Source organism: Caretta caretta, chromosome 14 (genome assembly GCF_965140235.1).
Source record: "Caretta caretta isolate rCarCar2 chromosome 14, rCarCar1.hap1, whole genome shotgun sequence".
Taxonomy (NCBI): Eukaryota; Metazoa; Chordata; order Testudines; family Cheloniidae; genus Caretta; species Caretta caretta.
Genome location: NC_134219.1, coordinates 3,084,849 through 3,101,376, shown reverse-complemented (window position 1 = coordinate 3,101,376; position 16,528 = coordinate 3,084,849).

The following is a 16,528-nucleotide window of genomic DNA, read 5'->3' as shown; positions in this document are numbered from 1 at the left end:
ATAGTGGGATGATCTATGCTGCTCAGTGGCCTGTATGCAGTTTAGTGGGTCTCAATCCAGTTCCTAGTGATCAAGAATCCATGTCACATGGAAACCCCATCCCCACACTGGTAGCAGCTGACAAAGTTCCAGGCAATTGCAACAAAAAGAGACCAAGGACTGAGCAGGCCAGGCAAACCGAATGCCTGTCTGGCTTGCGTAACTGGTTTCTGCAGGTCAGGGTAAGGCCCTCTGGTGCAGCAGCTGCCTGTACTGTAACGGTTCTGTGAATTAATGGAAAACTTCAGTCTCAAGAGGCTGTCAGTCCATAAAATGCATTTATCCATAAATGCATAAAAACCAAGGCAGATCAGAGGGAAGGCTAGCAGTGCTGGAGAAGACAATAACCAATGAACTACTTAGTGCTTCAATATTGCCCTTCAGAGGGACTTGATAAGTAGTTTAGGCACAAAAGTGAAGATTTGCTTAACAGTAATAATGATCACAGGTTTTTCAAAATGGGATATTAATAGAAATGTTTCATGCCATCTAAAATAAATTTCAATTAAAACAGTTTGATTGGTTTGGAAGTAAACTTTCTCTATGCGGTGTTTGCAACCGAGACATTGCAGCATTGTGCCAGTGCATGGGAACCGGAAATGAAATTGCCTAGAAACAAGAGCGAAAGCGGCTAAGCTACTGTAATCCTTTGCTTTTTGCCAGTTCACTCTTCTTGGACAAACAGCATAAAGGCTGCAAAGGAAAGTGCAGTCATAAAATGCTCTCCCTTTTAATCATCCCAGGCTCTGTAATACCTACAATGATCTTTTATTTAAAGGAGCGGGCTGTCAACTTTAAAAACATGCTTCTGCATTGTACCTTGCACTGTTACAAGTACAATCTAGGATGACAATCAAATACAAAAAATGGTTTCCCCATTGACTCAGTTTGTTGACTTTGGGTCTTAGCCAGCACTTCGGGCCTAGTCAGTTTCACTTTTTCTCCCCTGACCGAGTAAACCTCCTTTGTTTGTGTGGGTCTTTCACACAACACAACACCCAGGTAGAGAAAAACAATTAAAAAAAACAAGAAAATGTGTTTGTAAAACCAGGAAAACTGGCAGGCCAGCTCCTATTAGCTCAACGTGAACAATGACAAACCCCGACGAGAGCGGGAGCTGCCTGTCCTTTCAAACACAGAGCCACCGTCTGCTCTGAGCGCCGGGGGCGCGGTGGGGCGGCCGCAGGTAGCAGTGGGGTCAAGGGGGCAGAGCGGAGTCCCCCTCACGCGTAACCCGCCTGGGCCCCACAGCGTCTCAGCCACTGGCCCTGCGAGCAGCCCAGGCTCCGGGCTTGTTCGGCCCGGGCTGACGAGCGGAGTCCCAGGCCCGGACACGCGGGCAGAGCCGGCGGGGCGAGCACATGGCGAGCCCGAGCCCGGGGGCATCCCCAGCCGCGCGCACGCTGAGCCTCCGCTGAGAGCCGCCCGCCCATTGGCCCGAGAGCCCCGGCCGCTGCGCCCCCGGGTCCGATTGGAGGACGCGCTCCCCACAGGCCCGGAGGGAGTCATTGAGAGAACGGCGGCGCCTCTTCGGATTGGCGGAGACGCCAGGGCGCGCGGAGGGGGGCGGTGCGACGGATTTAAGGTGACCCCGGTAACGCTCCGGGCTGCCGCGCTGCCCAGTCCGGGCGCGCCCGGCGCCTGCAGCCCTCTAGGACCCCGCTGCCCGGCGGCGAGCCGAGCCCCGGCCGGGCTCCCGCCGCCCGGGGGCCGCTGCTGCGCCCGAGCTGCCCGCCTGCCTCCGCCCCGCCTTAAAAGGGGCCGGGGATCCCGGTGACTCAGGCTGCGGCGGGAGGGGGCGGCTCTTCCCCGCGGAGTCTCCCCCCGCCCCGCCCCGGGCGAGCCCCGGAGCCGGTGGCCGGGCGCGGGCGGGGGGCCGGGCCGGGGCCGCTCCGCCGGCCGCCGGAGGAGTCGCTGGGAATCGCCGCGGCTTGGCAAGGGGCCGCGCCCGGAATAGCTCGGCGGGAGCCCGGGCTCGCCGGCGCGGAGCTCGCACGTGCTGCGGGGGGGGGGGCTGCCGCCAGGCTCTCTCCGGAGTTCCCGAGGAAGACCCCGGGGGGGGGGGGGCGCACACGGGGTGCCCCCCCCCGCTTTGCCGCGGGGCTGGGGGTGCCCGGGCTCTCGGCTGCTGGATTCGCGGAGCTGCCGCCGGGGCTGGCCGCGCCCCAGCCCGCGGAGGAGGCGAGCCGGACTTGGCCGGGTGGAGCCGCGAACTACGTGCGAAGCGGCGGGGGCCGGCCTGGGCGCCGCAGTCCGGGGCCGGCCGCGGGCCCCGAGCCGGAGACCCGCCTCGGGAGAGCGGCGGTGCGTGGCCCGGCTGCCCCGGGGAGGGGCAGGAGGGGGGGGGGGCTTTCTGATTTGGGGGCGATTTGGTTCGGGCGGCAGCTGCTTGTCCCTGGAAGGTGAAAACGGTTTGTTGGCCAAGGGCAAAATCCCAGCACGAGGGCCCAAGCCAGGCTGCAGGCTCGCAGAGCCAGTGGCTGCTGGGGTTGGCTCTTGACTGTGTTTACTTTCCAGCCGGCGGGAGAGGAGGGCTAGGCTGCAACCTCTGCCTTATTTTTAATAGGTTTCTTTTCTCCTCCCCCCCCACCCCCGAATTGCTTTTCTGACGGGTGGGGGGGTCAGAGGCTGGATTTCTGGATTGCCAGGTATGTGCTTTTGTTTCCCTTCCCCCTCCCGCAAAACAATCAAGCGATGATTTTGGTGATTTAAAACCATTATAAAAGATAATTGAGGGCAGGGGGAAAGTGCCGAGGAGAGGCGGTAGTTTCCTCCGGGTCCAGGGAGCTGAATTCAAGCGAAGGGTTGTAACGAAACGTAGCTCGGCATCGAAACCGATTCTTCCAGCGCACACGAGCGGTTTGCGGGTTACGGGGTTATTGCGGGATTCTCTGCCTTCCGCGCAGCAAATAAATCTGTATGGCAAGGCCGACTTTCCCCTCTCGCCCGATGCACTGTAAAGAATATTAAAAGGCTTCTTTGTTCTAAGGTTTGGGGCCTTTCGGGTTTTTATTTTTTTTTTAAAAAGTGGCCCTATTGTCTCTAGACAGGGAAAGACCTGAATGCAATTTCTGAGCTAATAGTTGCCCAGAAAACAACAAAGCCCTTAAAAATATTTTTTTAAAAATCCACCTTAGAAGTAAATCCTCTCAAGGGGACTTCAGGCGTTTGCCCGCTTATTTATTTTTAGCTCCAACAAAAATACCGCGAGGAAAACAACGCCGGCAAATCCCTTCCTGCGCCTCTTTCGGAATCAAACGGAGAAATATTAACAAGGCGGGATGGGGGAAGCCCCGTACCAGGGGGAATAATACGGACCATGAATGTTACGTTCGAAATGTAAACCTGAAACCGCTTTAAAATAAAAAGCGAGGCGGTGGGGTTTGAGTCTGGAAATCTCCGTTCCTCTGGGCTCCTGCGGGTCGTTTGGAACTGGTCTTATTTCCCCCCGGGAACTGCTTTCCAAGGGGTTGGGGGGGGGGTTGTGTTTTTTTTTTTTTTTTAAATTCTCCGGGCGACCAAGCATCAATTTATTTTTTAATATTCCGGGAGAGCAAGTAATGGGGTCTCTTCTAGTCGGGGGGGGGGGATGCTACCTTGTGTGTCTCCTTAAAAACGAGATATTGCGTTCTAAAATCTCTTTTCTTTTCTTTGTAGAGAAGGAGGAGAAATTTAGGCTTGTTTTTATTTCTTGTTTTGTTTTTTTACTCTGGAGCGAAGGCTCTTTGGGTTCCTGGAAAACCGTTCGGCTTTAGGAGCCTTCCCCCAAAATGAATCCACATATCTTAGGTTCTTCCCAAGAAGCTCTTTGGAGGGGGATTTAAGGGATCCGGATTTTTTTTATTATTATTTTTGTTACCTCACTAAAATCAAAATCTTCCCTTAACGACCTCCCCCCCCCGGCCATGCAGGGCTTTGCCTCGCGCGGGAGGAGAGCGCCGTATTCGGGGGCGGGGGTCTGCATTGTTGCAAACCTTGAAAGCTCGAAGATTCTCGCTGGCTCAGGCCAGACGCTGCCTTACACCTGAATGTCTCGATCCAGGTGTTCAGGAATAAACGGTTTCCTTCTCCCCAAACAATGGCACAACCAGGGATCACGAACCGAAGCCGCTGGGCGAGCAGGAACGTGGGTTCCCTGACGGCTAGGAAATGCATGTACCGAGGTTTAAAATCTGGACTAGGGCACAATGGCAAACCCGTGTGGAAACGATACCACCATAATATTGAAGGGGTTAAAGTAAAGTGATCTTTCGAGGCTATTTGCTTTAAATTAAAAGATGCTTTTGGTTTTATTTCCCCCCCTCGATTGGATTAAAGATATCCTTTATTGTAATTAATATTTTTTTGTGTGTGTGTGTGTAAAATTCGGGCCGCCCAGGAGGGGAGGCGAGCCCGATCCCAGTTTTGGTCAAACGTACAAAGCTTTTTGCTCTCTAAATAAAACTAAACAATCCATAAAAATATGATTTCATTGGAAAAGTCTCGGTAGATTTATGGTTTCGAGAATTCCCAGCCCTGCAATCAGTCCCGTTTCAGTTTGTTTATGGATGTCAGCCTTTCCCCCGGTTTAAAAGGCCTTTTTTAAAGCGGGCTCTTAATTCCATTTTAAATCTCTTGTCTACGACTCAGATATTTTCCTGCCCCCCCCCCCCCCCCAGGAAAACTTGCTTCTCCTGCCCTCCCCCCAGTCACCTTCTCCAGCTCCTAAAACGGACGGAATTTACCCTGCGTTTTTCTGAATTCAGAGCGACCCTCTAGTTTCATTTCTCTCTCCCAGCAAATGTATTTAATCTCCCTGCTCTAAACACAAACTGCATCCAGAACAATAAACTACATTAAACAAACTGCAAATAATAAAATAAACCCTGGCAACCTACTTATTTTATTTTTATTTTTTTTGCCTTTGGTGCCTGGTTAATTATGACTGTTTATGCCATAGTGATATTTAGCTAATTATATTTATTTGCCTTGCAAACATTTAATTAGAAAGCGGGTCCTACATCCACCCTTTTCTCCCCTTCTCTACTGCCATTTAATTATGTTCTTGTCCTCATGCCAAATATTTTGTCTGTCCCTTCCCCCCCCCCCCTAAAAAAAAAAGCATTTAGGAAACCCCACAGTCTCTGGAAGTTGATGGTTTCGGCTGCAGTGTTGCAGCTGGGGTTTATTTCCAGGCTTTTTTGTCGCCACTTAAACGCCCTCCCTTGCTGACCTGTGCCCCGCTGCAGCCAGCGCTTTGGGGGCTGCGGCTCAGGGGCGCTGCGGGGACGTTCCGCGCCGTGCGGATGCTCCCGAGTATTTTGAGAACCTTGTAAGTCCGAGTTGCAGCTTTTCTTCCCTTCTCTCTTCTCCTCCCTCCTTTCGAGACACGGGGCAGGGGCGGAAAAGATAATGAGCTGGAAATCAAAGCTCAGAGGAGGAAATCGGGCCGAGCTTTCGGCGGATGCGGCAGTGGGGGACATTAGCCTTCCGTTAAGAAATCTTTCTCCCGAGCTCTGACAAAAGCTGGACCCTCCCCGCAACTCCCTGAATACCCCAACTTGGTGGGTCTGTTTTATGATCCCCCCACCCCGCTCTGCCCTGTTCCACAGGCTTTGTTCCCTGAACCCAGCCCTGGCAAGGGGGTCCCACACGACCGACACACACTCGGTGTGTGTCTCGTGTGTTGCTTAATTTCTTCTGAAAGGTGACGTGTAATCAGCTAATCTGCGGGGCCTTTTCCCTTTCGAGTCCTAGGCAAGGGCACAAAGCAAAACGCCGCTCGCACCCCTCTTTTCCTCTTCCGAAAAACGGCAAGGCGGCTTTGCTGCCCCCGCGCCCGGCCAGCCCACCGCGGGGGAAGAGTCTCTGTGGCGAACAATTAAATACAAATCAATCTGCCGAGTTCTGTTTGGAGCCCAGCCCCAAACCCGGGCGCCGGGCGCGTGAGTTCCGACTCCCCGTTTGGTTTGAGCTGCCCCCCGGCCTGCAGCGCCCTGCACCCCCGGCTCTGCGCAGGCCGCGGTGACACCGGGCTCCGGGGCTGCACAGAAGTCCCAATGAAGCCCCGACCCCCGACGGCAAGGGGCCGCACGAGCGCTGTGTGCCGTCGGCTTCCCTGCGTGGCTGGTGCCAGGGTAGGACCTTTTCGTGCTGTTAAAGGGGCTGGCTTGCCACATGCAATTTCTGTCCCAATGAGAAATGGATAAGGGGGGAGCCCGGCATTTTGAAGTAATTTGATAAGCCATCAAGTAGCAAATCCGGGGGGGGGGGGGGAGTGGACTGTTCCAGGGTTAGTTTTCTTTATAACCTGGATTTACAATGGAGCCGTTCTCCTGCATGGATCGAATAGATTCGGTTTCACAACTTACTGCAGCCGAATGGTGCCGTTTAAGGAGCCCCGACGGATTTTTATTACACGCAGCCAAATTGGATGTTTGTGCTTTTAAAGGGAAACGATTGTGACAGGAAGAGAGAATTTTTAAAGTAAAAAGGCAGCGGATTGGGATCGCCAGCCGGGGTAGCCAACACACTCTCTCTCTCTCTCTCACACACACACACTCTTCCACACTCATGCACACTCACACACACAGCTACTTACGCTAAAAGTTTGCTGGGAAATCATATTTGCATCCCATGAAGTGAGCTGTAGCTCACGAAAGCTTATGCTCAAATAAATTGGTTCGTCTCTAAGGTGCCACAAGTCCTCCTTTTCTTTTTGCATATTTGCAAGGACCTGCCTTTAGCAGAACCTGCCTCCCGTCTTTCCCGAGCGTGTGAGCCCCCTCCCGCCATGCGGGGCACTTTGTCCCCCTGGTTCTTTGTTTAGCGAGGGCTGCAGAGTCACTCGGCAAAGGTGGGCTAGGAAAAGCAGAGATGTTTGTGCGGGTCAGTGAATTTCGGAGTCAGCAAAACCTCCCTCAAGGCTGGGGGACATTCTGCCTCTTCCGCTCCCCCTGAGGCGCTGGGCAGGAGGGGAGCAGGGGCGCGCCCCCCCCCCGGCCCGGGGAACCCCGCCTTTCGTCTCGGGGAGTTCAGGGGCGCAGTGATCCGGACACTTGGGGGATCTGCCCCTCCGTTAAGCGGGGGGGGGGGGATTCCCTTCCCTCCAAAAAAACCCCCAGGCGTTGGTTAGTTGCACGCTACTGACCCTAGGTCCAGGAGCCGCTGTCCCCGAATCCGACCGGCCCCGGGGCCCCTGAGCTCGCGCTGAGGGGGGCTCCCAGAACCAGTTCGAGAGTTTTTCTTAATTAGATGTTGAACTATTAAAATGAGAGCCAGGGTCACGCGGCCAAGCCCGAGCGAGCTGCCCGGCCGCTGGTTCCGGCCCCAGCGCGCACCCAGGGCCAGGGGTCGCCTGGAGTTTTTACAAGGGGGGTGGGGGGCTCTGTTCTTGATCTGCCTGTCCGGGGGGCGGCTTCCGCTGCTCTGTGTCCCCGCGGCTCCGCTTCCCTCGCCCTGAATTGTTCTGCGAACGGGGCCACTTCGCTGGGTTCGCAGCGCCCCGGGTTGGAGCGAGCCTGCGGCGGAAGGCGCAGCCCCCGTGCGGGTTTGCAGTGCGTGCATGGGCGGGTTAGCGGGGTGTCTGCGGGCGTGCCCAGCCGGAGTGTGTTTGCACATTGCACGCGCGGTGCTAGGGACCAGCCCCTGCTCTGTTCCTCGCGTCCTTCGCCACTGCTTAGCGGCCACTCGCAAGTCCCTGTTCTCATTGTTGCAATGTGCAGCGTGGGAAGGTTAACGTGAGCGGATGCACCCCTTGGCACAGAGTTCGCCTGAACAGACATTCCCTTTATGGCTGGCCTGGGCCTGCGACCTTTCCTGCCCCTCTGGCCCTTCCCCCGCTCTCTGCAGCGCCCCCAGTCCCCGCAGAGCTGCCCTGACTCCCCCGAAGTAACGTTGTGTCTCCCACCCCAGCCCCCTGCAGCTTGTCCCCTGTCTCCCAGCCCCATTTCGCTGTCAGGCCTCGTTAAAGTCTCCCTGTGCCCAGATCAGGGGAAACGGCCCCTCCCCCAGCCTGGAGGATTTGCTGGCTTGTTGGATGCAAATTTGGCCGGCCGTGGTGGGGGGGAGAGGGCTGGGGCCTCTCCAGTGGACAGAGACAGGAGGCTCTGGGCACAAGGCCGCAGCCAACAGGCCTCTGGTTTCACCTTAATTCGTATCATCCCTAGATATTGTGATTTAATCAGAACCATCTTGGCCCAGCCCTGGGCTCCAGCAGGACTGACCCAGCTGCCCTCCCTGCAGCCCCTCATGCCACGCTAGAAATGGGTCCCCAGTTCTGCTGAGCAGGAGGCTGCAATGGGCAGGGCTCCCGTGAACTGCTCTGGGCCCAGCCCAGGGTCACTGCTTCTCTCCAGCCCTCTGAAGCCTCCTACCCGCCCTCCGCCAGGGGCACGGGGGGGCGAAGCAAAAGTCACATCCAACCACACAAAACCACCCTCCGCCCCCCAGAAACAGACCTCAGCTGCCTTGGCCTGCAGGGCAGCATGCACAGGGATCGGCACTGCTGGGGTGGCTGGCAGTTGGCCTTGGCCTGCGTTTCGCCTTGGACATGGATGGGTTTCCCCTCGCGCTGCGTACCTGCTTTCTCCGTTTTGTGCGCCACCTTTCCCCAACTCCCGCTGGAGGGATAAAACAAGAGCATCCTGCAGCCCTCACTCCGTCCTGTTGGCCCTTCTGGTTTTCACATGCTAGCTGCCCACGTTGCTGTTGTTTGGGCTGTTCTTTTTCGCCCCGTGGCCTTGTTTGCAGGCAGGTGCGGGCAGGGAAGAGGGGCCTTGTTTGCAGGCAGGTGCGGGCAGGGAAGAGGGGCCTTGTTTCTCCCCCGGACTTTGTGGAGGAATACTTGAAGAGTTTGCACCCTGGACACAGCTGGAGGATTTCTGGTGGCAATGCCCCCCGTGACCAGACTGGGATTGGCAGATTGCTAATCCACACGAGACACTGGGACTGAATTTAATACGAAAGATGAGAGGTCAGATCACCCAGCAAGTGCAAAAAAATACAGTTTACAGCCACGCTGCCCCCCACTTAATCCACTCGCCACAGCGAATCTGGGGCCAGTCGGCTACATGGACACCCCCAAGGGAGTAGGGCCGAGGGGCACCCGAGTTAGGCCAGACTCAAAGAGATGCCCCAAGGCAGTGCCGCAGCACCCTCTCCACAAACACAGCCCTGTGACTGGCCTGCCTGGTGCCTTTGCACCTGGTTCTGAAGCTGGTCCCAGGGCGGGTGGGCCCCTCCCCAATAACCTTTTTACAGCCCCTTCCCAGCCCTTCGGCCTTTTCCTTTCATTCTGAACCCTTAGAGAGCTGAGGCCTTTTCCTTTCATTCTGAACCCTTAGAGAGCCAAACCGGCTCTGGCAAAGGACAGGCCCTGGGAGCTGGGCTCCTGCAGGCGCTGGCTGGGGCTGGGGGGAGGGGAGCTGCCCCTAGCAGCTCAGTGATATGGAAAACATGACCAGAGCGGGAAAAGGGGCTGAGGCTGCAGAGACTCACAGACACCCAGATACAGCCCCCACCACCACCACCACCACCACCACCAGGGAGCAAGGCTTAGTGACCCCACACACACACCCTGCAGGAGCTCAAAGATCTCAGCTCCTCTCCTACTAACAGTGGGGGCTTGCCCTTTTCCTGCAGGGGATGCCAATGCTCCTGCCAGCTCCCTCTGGCCCCTTTCATTTGGAGTTGGATTTATGGCCCAGGCCGACCTTCTCCCTCCATCCCAAAGCTGGGGTGGGGGCTCAGGCTCTGCAAAGCTTTGGCATTCCTCACACTGAATAACCCCTGCATTTTTCACTGTTATGGGGCCCGATGGGGCAGGGGCATCTCACTCTGTCTATGGCACGTGACTGGCCCACAGCCCACTCTGTGGGGAGCCACCTGTTCCTTGGGGAGCGGAGTGTCTGCAGGACAAAGGCGCCACCCCCAATCTGCCAGCATGGCAGGACAGTTCAATTTCTGGTGCAGAAAGTCTCCATGCTTGTTTGGTGTTTGCTAAGAATCCCCAACAAACCAACAACTGGAGTCATGTTAAAAATTAAACAGGCCAGGTCAGGCCCCAGCTCCCAGCTGCACTGGGGTTATTCTTTAGGGAGCACAGATAACAGGGTTGAACAGTTATCGGTCCTGGGGGCTGTGCCTGCCTTTACAGCTGAACAAAAAAAAACAGGTCCCCTTTGTTCCAATGATAAACGTTACAGGAGTTTCCCACTGCTGAGACCTGCCCTGCCCCTAATGCCAACATTTTCAGAAGTGGGGGGCAGGGAGGTTGTGCAGGGAGGATCTCTAAAGAGGAGAATAGTGGTGTGTGTGGGGGGGGGTGCATTTAACAATTATTTTTGGAACAGTGGAGCAGCCCCAATAGCCTCTTAGTTTTGCACATATGTTTTCCCTTCTGGGTTAATTGCACTTTGTGTGGGTCCGAAAGGAACTGCTAGGTAGTGAGCTCTGTCCTGAGTGGAGGCACCAGACTGCCGGTTCAGGGGAGTTGGGGTTGGTTCCCAGCTTTGCCAGGTCTCTCTGTGCTGCAGTTCCCCATCTGTGCATGGGGATGAAACTTCCCAGTCTCGCAGGGGCATAAGTTCATTAAGATGGAGGCCATGCAATCTAGATAGGTAGCATGGGGCCAGCTTTAACGGTAGGGTTATTATAGCAGCTTTTGTTAATGTCTTTGCTTTTCTTATAGGGCCTCTTTATTCCTCTGCTATTTAACCTCCAAGAGTTCTCTCTTATATAAATAGATTGGATAAATAAGGTCCCTCTCTTCCATTTTCCTAATAGTGACCATAAATTTATTTACATTTCTAATATGCCAGGTACGCTAACATGACACATTGCATCTTCCCGTGTGCACTAAAGATATGAATTGAACTTTAGTCTCCAAGCAATTAAGGCGCCTGAAACTGCACTTCATTAATGGTTGTTATGCAATAAAAACGATAAAACTGCCCTTATTTGCAATATAAAAATGCAATTTGTTTTAATTTATGTTTTTAAATACTTACTGAGTTTCTTTGCGGGCTCTGCCAGGCATCTGTCTCTGAGGCTGGGCGTGGAAGGAAAGGGGCAGAGAAAAGTCAGAGCCGCAGCAGACATGAGCCTGGGTACTTTATACATTTTTTGGTGTCTCTTCATGGCAATGTTGTTCGGACTAAGATTTCTATAAACATCTCTGCAGAGTGGCGACTGTGAGGGGCTGGGGCGTGCCGGTTGGTGATGGGCGGGAGCTGCCAGTGTTAAAATGAATGGAGCCTGGGTGATGGAAAAGCTCCCCACCCCCTCCACCCACAAATCCTTCCTTCTCCCCACAGCCAGGGCGGAGGGTGGGGACCCCTCCTACCCTCCATCTCCAGACCGTTGCCTTCCAAGCCCATGGTGTTTGTGCCCCCAGGTGTGTCAGGGGGGTGAAGGCCTCCAGAGCTCACCCACTGAGTCCCCAACCCTTGTGGAAGGAACAGCTGACTGAGGGTCCTGTGTTTGGGGGAGTTCCCGTGTGGACGGAGTACTTTCTGAAGTGGGGTGATGGCAGGGCGAACCCCCATGGGGAGAGAGGAAGAGAAGCCCCCCATAACCTCGAACATGGTGCCCCTGTGCTGACACAGGCTTGGGCTGTCTGTCCCCCCAGCTTCGCCTTGCCCTGAATGGCAGATACTCGTTGCAACTCCTTGTGCAGAGCTGGGAGGACGCAGGGTCTCTTGCTTGGTTTGTGTCTTTTCACGCTCTTGGGCCGAGTGGGAATTTTAATCCCCCTGCAAGTGCTGGCAGCGAGCAGAAAGTTTCTGCCATCTGGGCAGAAAGAGAGAAACATTCTCAGAAACAGTCCCCATCTTTCCTGCCATTGAAATCACCCCTGCCCCGAGGAAAGGGCTTTCAGTGGCTCTGCGTGTCCGATCCCTTGGGGAACACGGCATAAAAAGACCATGCCCTGAGCTCCTTCTGGGGCAGAGGCCGGGGTATTCCCAGACCCTGCGCCAGGGAGAGGCCTTGTGGATTCTGCTTTGGCTCGCTCCGTACCGGTCTTTCTCTGTGGCTCTTGCAGGGCTGCATGCGTGGGTTTACCCTGCGTTCCTCTCTCAGGGCAGGGGATATGATCAAGAGTCAAACAGAGGGCTTGAGTCTGCTCTCATTTGGGCCATTTTTACCACGACGTGACCTCAGTGGAATCGCTCCTGATTTGCACCAGTGCAAGCGAGAGCCGAATCAGGCCCCAGGACTGCTGTTTGGCTTGTTTTGCAAGCAGAGGCCAACAGCCCCGGAAAATGTACCAGGGATAAGGGGTGGGGGCTGCGAAGGCTGGATCGTTCCTCTGAATCAATGATTGTTAAACTCCCCAGTCTGCCTGTCCTGGTGCTGAAGCAGGGAGTTTAAACCCCAGGGTTTAACTTTATTTTCTCATGTGAAAGGCCATTGGGGTCGCTGGTGACCTGTCATGCAGAACAGGCCTCGTGTCCTTCTGCCTTAGCGACTTTTACTGGGAAGTGAAATAACCCTGAGTGTCTCTTCTGAATGCCACATGGAAAGCTGGCTGAGTCCATGTCAGACAGGGACCCTGTCTCCGGAGGGCTGAGCCCCACATGGGGCAGTGGGGAAGGGAACTTGGAAGGGGAGGGGCTGGAGGGAAGCACATCTGCTCTTGTCACATGGGACATCTCCCTCTCCACCCTGGAGAGCCCCAGCTCATTGCAGTTTGTGGAATGCCTCTGGGTCAGGGCTGCAGGCTGGCTCTGCACGGCTCACCCCACCCTCACCCAGAGGTCACTGCTCTTTCAGCGGGGCCCCCGTGCTCCCAGTGTTGTGTGTTGAGAAAGTGTCTTTGCAAAGTTAATTGCTAAGCTTTCCCAGAAGTAAACTTGACTGATTGAAATGAATAATGTTGCAGGCTCTCTTCTCATTACTAATCAGGTCCAACTGGGTGGATTGGGGTAAGTAGAGAGTCAGAGAGAGAGAGACTGAAAAGCCATGAGTATTAGAGGGACTATCTTGGGGCCAGGAGAGGGATAGCAGGGCTGAAGGCCTGTGGGGTGGCCCGGCTTTGAATGCAGCCAGCAGGCAAGTGAGTATATTTAGATTTAGACACCAGATTGCTCTGCAGCGATTAGTGACAATTATGAAATCAAGCAAGTGCTCCATCGCAGGGACGGGCTTCAGACGTTCATGTACCTCTGTCAGGGTGGTAGTAGCTGTCGCCCTTCACAGGCGCACTCAGACGTAGGGCCTCGGCACATCGTGTCCTGGGCAGTGACCGGGCAGAGACTTACAGAAAGGCCTGGAATGATAGCCACACTCAGACTGCCCAGGCCTGGGCCCCTGCATTCCCTAGCTGGGGGAGTGACTCAAGTCTCCAGCTGGGTCACTTCTGGCCATCACCAAGGAGATGGGAGGGTTTGGGGCCAGCGGGAGAATGGCCTTGGATTCTGTGGCTCTGGCGTAGGCCTCCGGAGATGTCGGGTCTCCCTGAGCTGCTGCATGACCTGGAGCCAGTCGTGCTCCGTCCCTGTGCTTTGGGGTAAAACGGGGTAATAATTCTTCCTCTGACCATTTTGCCTGTAAGCTCTCTGAGGCAGGGGCTGTCTCTCACACTGTGCAGTGCAGTGTGGGCCCTGAGCTCAGCAGGGGCTATTGCGATACAAATCATTACAGTAACTCGCTACAAGAAATGCCACCGGAATAACAGGCCACAGGGACTTAGCACCTTATCTTCCAAAGGACCCTCCCCGCCCCAAATGTTTTGCAAACTGTATGTGGACGTCCGCACTGAAATGCAGCCTCCTTTGGTGGTGCGGGGGGCATTAGTCCACTGTCTGGAATGGAAGGAGGTATCATTCTGGCTTTGGGATTTCAGGGAAACCTTTTGGTTTTACCAACAGCATGAGGGGTCTTAAATCTCCATAGAGAATCTTGATTTTCCAGATCTTTTGCTTCGCTTGGTTTTGGCTTTTACTTTGAGATGGAATTCCTAGCTCTCCAGGTGCTTTACCAAGGGGGGAAATACACTCCTAATTATTATCCCGACCTGAGGCATAGAGACTTTGAGTGACAGGTCACACGGCAAGTCAGGATTAGAACCCAGATCTCCCAGCACCCATGCTCAGCCCTCTAGGCCATAGCTGCCCCTTCTACACACTCACACACCCTGGCTCTGCCTGTGGGGCTGTGTACAGGCCTCCCACCTGTCTGGACAATGAAAGATTCCACTTCCACACAAGGAGTAGGTCAGATGGTCTGGACAGCAACCTGGCTCTTCCCCCAGCCCCCTTGCATGGAAAATGCCAGTGCACAAAGTCACATTCTTGCAGGCTTGGGGAAAAAGTCAAACCCTTTTTTGTTCTTGTCTGGAATTTCTTAGTATGTGGAAAACTGTCATTTCCCTACCCAGAGCTGTTTGCACGGCTCCAACCGCCTCCTTCCATCTGGGCAAATTCTCTGCTGCCCGAGGGGAGGTTGGGATTTCACCATTTTTCTTTGGCTGGGAGAAGCCGGGTCCCTCAGCTGGGGCTCACAGACCTTTGTGAAAATCTCTTGCTTTTCACCTGGTTCATTTCTCAGAGCCCTGTTGCTGACCTCAGCAAAGCTGCTCAAGGAGAGCCTCACCGTATAGAAACCTATAATATTTGAGTTGGGGGAGGAGGCCGAAAGCAATTGGACATATAGCTGCCAACAAGATGAATTCCTAGAGTGAAAAATGTCAGCCATGGGAAGGAAATCAATTGCTGGACAGAAGGGTTAGCCTAGACAGGAATTCCAAACTCAAGCAATTGGATTCTGCCCAGCAGAAGGCAGAGCGAGCTCTTTTCCTGAGGAACAATGTTACAAATTAAAATTCCAAATCTACCTTTATTTCCTCAACTGCTGCACCCTCTCTCTCTTCCTCTGGGACGGACACGGACACACAAACACACACACACACACACACACACACACACACTCTCTCTCTCTCTCTCTCTCTCAAGCTGCTTAAGACAAGGCCGGTTGTCAATAGGAGGATCTGTAATCAGTTCCCATTTATTGACTGCTGGACCTCCTGGTGTTTTTTTGCATTTTCATAAACTAGACTGAGAGCCTGAGCTTGTCCAAGGCCACCTTTTTTAATTAAAATAATTACAGCCTCCCAGCATCCCTTTGGGGTGTATTTATTCTCGTTAGCTCTTGAAATCCAACCAAAAGGAATCTGGTACATCAGGCAGGACTGGAAAAGCTGCCTGCCCCCTCCTGAAACTGCCTGGAATTTCTTATCAGAAACTACATCCATTGGCTCCTCTCTTATCTCCTACTTTTTAAAATAAATGGTTCTTTATTTTGCCTTTTAAAAGTTTGTGTAAAACATGCGAGACTCTTGCAGGCTGCAGGACAGGTTCACGCGGCAGCCTGCCCATAGCTGCGATGGCCAGGGAGACACAGTGCGGGAGGGAATATCTTTTCTTGGACCAGCTCCTGGTGGTGAGAGAGACAAGCTTTCCAGACACACAGAGCTCGTCCTCAGGGCTGGGAAAGGTCCTCTGAGCATCACAGCTAAATGCAAGACTGTTTAGTCATTAGCGCTATTCTAAGGGTTGCAGGTTGCTGCAATGAGTCATCTCTCCTGTGGCATTTCTCAAGGTGCTTGAATGGCCTGGCCCTGCGTTCGTTCCAGGAGCATCCAAAACTCCCCCGGATTCCCGTGAAGTTTGCAGTATGCCAGCTGGAGCCAGATCTCACTAGTGCCCAGCCCTGGTTGTGGGAGGTGCTGTACACACACCTGAGGAAAGACAGTCTCTGCCCTGGAGCACTTACAGGCTAACCGGTGAGTGAAGGGAAAGGTGTGGAGCTGCAGCTCAGCCCAGCTGGCAGAACACATCGAGAGCAGCTCTGGGACACGTTGCTGACTAGGATTTGTAAACATCAGACTCAGGTATACAGCAGCCCACGGTCCTGGGCTGTCCCAGAAATACACAACCTCCTCTTTCTGTCACCCTCCCTCCCCCTGGCGTGAGATAATCTCCCCCTTGCCATCATGTCATGTCCTTTCTAACGCAGACTGGGCAAGGGCTGCCTCCGGTCTCTCCTCAGGCGGCAGGCCCAGCTCTGGCAGTAATAGGGACACTCAAGAACTCTGCTGCTATGTGCAGCCGGGGCTGGATCGAGGGCCATTGGCCATGTTGACATTTTGGTAGTGTAAGGACTTGGTTTTATCACACGTATAGAAGGAGAATCAAATAAACGCCTCTTCTTTGAAAAGGCCGGCATGCAAAACATCAAACATTGTGGGGCCAAATCTGCTCTCGTTTCCCCGGGGGTAAATACAGAGGAACCGGGTTCACATTGAGCGTAGCAGAGCAGAATCTGGCCCTATGCCATTAGTCGCTAGCCTAAGAGCTGCTGGTACCCAAGGAGCTCAGCAAGCCATTGTCCATCTGTGCATGGGAAGAAATGTCACCTCCTAGGGAGCGGAGGCCCCTCAGAGGAGCTTTGACCTTTCAGAAAGTGTGTCAGGACCTTTCAGCGGGGGCAGGGTGCCTGGAGATCCAAC